At 41.2% G+C, this 5,194-nt stretch overlaps 1 non-coding gene across 1 annotated transcript; it reads left to right on the top strand.

Moving 5' to 3' along the window:
* Nucleotides 1–2,478: 2,478 nt before the first annotated feature.
* On the top strand, nucleotides 2,479–2,552 carry TRNAG-ACC (transfer RNA glycine (anticodon ACC)). The gene has a single exon. It is a non-coding gene; the product is annotated as a tRNA-Gly (tRNA).
* The last annotated feature ends 2,642 nt before the right edge of the window (nucleotides 2,553–5,194 follow it).

Raw genomic sequence — 5,194 nt, 5'->3', positions numbered from 1 at the left:
GAGGCACTTTTTGAAGCTGGGCCAGGTACAGAGGACAAAAGGAAGCTGGCATACACAGTAACTGTTTCAGAATGTTGCTTCAAAGTTTCTCCAAATGATCCAATTTTTATGCTATTTATCTGTGCAAGAAGGCAAATACAGCTCACCTCAGTAGATTATAGTGCTGCTGACGGATTAAGACTTAAAGCAAGTCTTGTCATCTTTTATTAGGCATAACATTAGAACACACTGGTAAGGTATAAACTGCTTCATTGCTAGGTAACATGAAATTTTTCAATTATTATTATTCCAGTCATCATCGTGCTGGAATGTGTAGAGATTTAAAAGGCAAATACCATAATTATACCCACAGAAGGAGCATGTGTAGGGGTGTCCTTGCTGGGTTCATAGGTACACACTCTTGGCAGGTCTGGTTTCTATATGATTTTTTTTTTTTTTAAAGCAGTGCAGCTATAATTCAGGCATTCAGACTTCCATTACCTTTTTCTTCTTACAAATATGCAAAACAACACATTCAAGTATAATTGGAACAGTGCAGTCTGGAAATCCAGTAGGAGAAAATAGTAATCAATAAGGTTGAATATTTCAGAGTCACTGAAAACCGTTCTGAATTTCATGGAGCTCAAATCACACAGGGTTGTGTGTCATCTCTGTTAGTAGCTTTTTTCCCCACCCTCTCCTCTGAAAGGCTGCACTGATTTTGCCTATTTAACAAGTTACAGAAAGTCCTATGTAGCACATCCCACATGGATGACCTGATCCCAAGACCCTCAAGGAAAGTAAGGCTTCCACTGACATCAGTAGCTTTGGATGGGGTTGAAAGGAAATGTTGGTTATGTTTGGGGTTTTTTCCTCCAAAGGAACAGGCATGTTTATAGCAGAAATCCAGTAAGACAGCAAAGGACAGGATTAACTGTACCTGGATAAAGACAGGAGGATGAAGGTACTCATAGTATGGCATCTCTGGTCTTTTTTTTCTCCAGCTGGCTGTGTCACCAGCTGCAGACACAGGACTGTGATGGGCAGGGCTGCTGGAGCAAATCCCTGCCAGATGCCTCCTTGCCCACCCATTTCCTTCGCAACGGGGCAGAGAAAGGCAGCTGAGTTTGGCCCTCAGAGTTTCCAAGGAATAGTGCCACGTACCAGGCTGAAGTAGGAGCACAGTTCTGATGGAAACTGCTCCTGCAAATCAAACAAGTCATTCTGACTGTACCTACTACTGCACTTGCTTTCCCTACCGCCAGTAGATAGTTTCAGTCAATATAATGCATTTCCCCCCCACTTTAATCCATCACTCCATTGACCTCTGAACAACCCCAAATTGAAAAGATATTGGAACCATTTAACATTTCAAGCAGCACAGCTGCCTAGACCAACTTCTACCAAAGAACCAAGAGGAAAGGAAAGGTTTAAAACACTCCAGCATTTAGCACTGGGGAATATTATAAGATCTCAGCACTACAAATCCTGCTCTTGGGCTGTAAACATTTGATATTTGACATGTCCATGAGAGTCCTAAAAATAAATTAACTTGAATTTTAAAGGCCTCTGTATCCCTGAAGGCCAGCTCACCACCACCAGTACAGTTTGTTATCTCAGCAGTTCAGGAACAGCAGGAGCTGCACAGCCGGGAACGGTCACGTAAGTGTCTGTGGCTGTTCTGCTACAACAGGAGGGGAATCAGGGATAATTACAGGGTGAATAAGTTGCATAATACAGTGTGCATCCTCAGCAGTACATTGTGTCCTGATTACCAGCACAGAAGCCAGAGCTGCACTGATATTATAGTTTTAAATTCAGCTGTCTTTTCTTTTTTTTCCCCTAAGAGACTGAATGCAAGAGGCAGGAACAACCAATTCCAGAGATGAACAAAAATTGGTCAGGGCTCAGAAAGAATTGTATTGTCTTCTTAGCTGGCAGTCTGACAGCTGCTGATTTCTGTGCAGCTCTGTGTCTAATAAATAGGTGGAAAGGCCTTTGAATAGGCTGGATTCCTCTTCTAAGCTCTTCATTAAAAGGTTTAAATTTTAGGACACTACTCTCCTCCAGTTTCCAAGGGGTCAGGAAACCTATTTACAGTGACTTCTGCCCAAGGGATAAATAATGCCAGGTCCTGGCAGAAAGAGAAAGGACAGAAAGAGAGAAACAGCTGCTCAGTTTGATGCTCAGAGTCTGCAAAAGGATGAATTTTAAAATTAATGTAACCTGCCATGTGCTAAAATGTCCAAATAGGCTTTGGGTTCAGTTCCAGATCTTCAAAAGGAATGTATTCAATCATGTCTTGGCAGGGTTTTGAAACTTCTTATTAGCCTAGACCCTAAGTGATTATTTCATTCTCACCTTCTAAAGAGGCCAGCCCCTTGCTGAACATCCCATGCTCCCTTTCTACTGAAACTATCCCCATCATCTAGATGGTTTGTCACAGCCATTTTCATTTGGTTGTCATGTCATTTCTCATTGTACTACATTGCATATGGAGCCCCTGGTGGTCTAGGGGGTAAAGGCGCCGCGCTACCACCGCGGAGACCCGGGTTCGATTCCCGGTCAGGGCCACTCCCGGGCAGGTGGGGCTCGTTAGCCCTTAAAGGCAACCCACCTACGTCCTAAGGACCTCGCTGCCACCGTCCAAGCTCGCTTGGCCCCGGCAGATGAACCTTAGGATTAAAGGGTGGGCTCAGTTCCGCGCACACTGTGTCTCACCTAAAAAATCCAATGCGCAGGCTGGAAGGTGGAAAGACCTTCCCCGGATCTTCGCTCGCGAAGACTGGCCATTTTTTAAACATTGCATATGGGTTAAACTCATTTACCTCCTTCTTATGTTAACAAATAATTTTTAGTGAAGTCAAGGCTTCCTTCAAAGACACTTTTTCTTTTCATATTCTGCTGTACGTGAAATGCCCAAAGAGCCTCTTCTAGATTTCATTATTCATCACTTCTGATGGGAAAATCAAAGGCATACAGGACTGATGAAGCTGAATTTTCCTCAGAAGCAGACATCAAGATGTCCCATCATTGGTTCTGGCACAGACAGGCAGGTATTTATGTATATTCATGTCCAGGTACAGATAGAGAGATACATACACACACACACTCTAGTGTTCACCTATATTTATGTTCATTCTTCTGAATGTATGTACTGTGTATGGTATTCAGGTTGATGTATACAGTGCAGAATTTTAATTTTCATTCTGAATTAATTAAGAATTAATGACTACTTAGACTGCTAGTCATGTCTCGAAATGCTATTTTTCTCAAAGGAAGGCAGTGGCAGAATAAGTCAACTCTGAGTAGTACAATTAGATGCAGCTTCATGAAAAGCATGAAGAGTTCAGCACATTAAAGGATATTATTTTACTGAGCATGTTATATGCAGCGAATGAACCTTTTGTATGTCTGCAAACCATTTAAAATTAATTTATTTTTCATTCAGTCTTACATATTGTATTAGAACTTCAGCTGCCCAAGTATCCTTCATTTCTTCAGTCATTAATATATTAGCATAACTCTGAAGTAGGATTGGACTTATAGTTAAAACAGCTAAAACAGTTTCCAGCAGCAGAGATGTGCTTAAGGGGTATGGAACCCTGTGGTCATCGTTCCCCCAGTGTACTACAAAATGTTATACCATTCCCTACTCTCCATGGGAGGGTAATCAGCAACAAGGAGGCAGTAAAGAATTTTAAAAGAAGCCTGGTTCAGCAACATTTCTGCTGTACAGAATTCCCTGTGGGTGTGTTTCTTAGGTCAGAGAGTGTGAAAAGAAACTTTCAGCTACAAGAGATGTTTGCACCTGGGACCGAGCCCCTGAGGCAACACATCTTCCTTGGGTGAGGGTCCATCACAGGTGAGTATAGAATGAGCTGGGATCCTGAGAACCACAGCATTTATTCCTGATGTATTCTCCACTGAGGATTATTAAGCACTGACAGTGTGCTTGTCACCCAGGGTTAAACACATCCCACGGAGAGGAATTACACAGGCCCATATGCCATGCTGCCAGAGCCAGGCAAGAATTTTTCAGGCAAATATTTTATTCACAAAAATTATTTCTCAGGTGAAATAAATTTGCAAATGCAGACCAAATTCAGTGAATTGCCTCAGAGGTTTAACAAAAGAAGGGAAAACAAGTTTCTTTTAAAAAAAAATCAGCATATTTTAATCAGGTGGTTTGAAACAAGTCTCATCTTTCTGTTTTGTAAAATTATTTCTATTGCATTTGGCATAAGAATATATTCCAAAAGAAGATCTCTATAAGCAGAACTTTTCTCTCCCTACATTTAAGTCAGAGCTTAATTTCACATAGAATGTCTTTCAGAGGTTTGTGGGGAAAGAAGTAATCTATATTGAAAAAGGCAGTTGCTGTTATAGTTAGAATACCCCAATGTTTTGGGACCTGATCATAATTTAGGTAAGTGTAAAAAAATATTTGTTCAAGTGAAAACTGCAAGGCTAGGCCAATTTTTATGAACTGTGAAACCAAGGTGCTAAACCATGAGCTGTGTGTCTTGGGCAGATGAGAACATGAAGAGAAAAGCAGAAAATGAAAGATGATGACCTACTGAGATCCTACAGGAAACAATATCCCTGCTTTTCAAAAACTTTCAAAAATTCCCAAGTCAGAAAGACAATTCCCACCTTAAAAATTAGGAATGTTCTTCCCCATATTGAGGCTTGAATTTGCTAAGTCTAGGGATGGAATTGGGGCTTATTTAATCAAAGACAACAGGAATACAGAATATGTGCACAGAAAACAAGGGCAGTAAGAGACAATCATAATAACAGAGTTCAAAACCCTCCAGGAGATGAACAGATGATGCCAGTCATCAGTGAAACAAGGGGGAAAAAGGAGATGAAATTTGAGGGGAAGAAGCATTCTTACAGCTCCAGCTAAATACAATCTCTAACTCTCCTACAGTGTGTTAATGTTTATTGAGCAACAGAAATACAAAAGAAAAATGAGACAGCAACATTACAGCCACCCACATCTGTCCTCGGGTTATGCTTGTAGGGATAAAAGATGAAGTAGTTTAATACCTTCTAATACGATTGAGTCACACCACCTCTTCTTGTCTGTGGCCTTCGTATCGGCACAACAGGAACGTCCTCACTTCAGCAGGCTCAAGGATATCTAGGCTGTCACAACTTTCCATTGTGTGAGCAGAACACTCGAGAGGGAAATAAAACATTTCTGCAC

The sequence above is a fragment of the Myiozetetes cayanensis genome, unplaced genomic scaffold (assembly GCF_022539395.1).
Source record: "Myiozetetes cayanensis isolate MyiCay16 unplaced genomic scaffold, myiCay2020 scf13, whole genome shotgun sequence".
Lineage (NCBI taxonomy): Eukaryota > Metazoa > Chordata > Aves > Passeriformes > Tyrannidae > Myiozetetes > Myiozetetes cayanensis.
The sequence above is the reverse complement of the archived record's forward strand: the minus strand, read 5'-3'. Positions and strand labels throughout refer to the sequence as shown.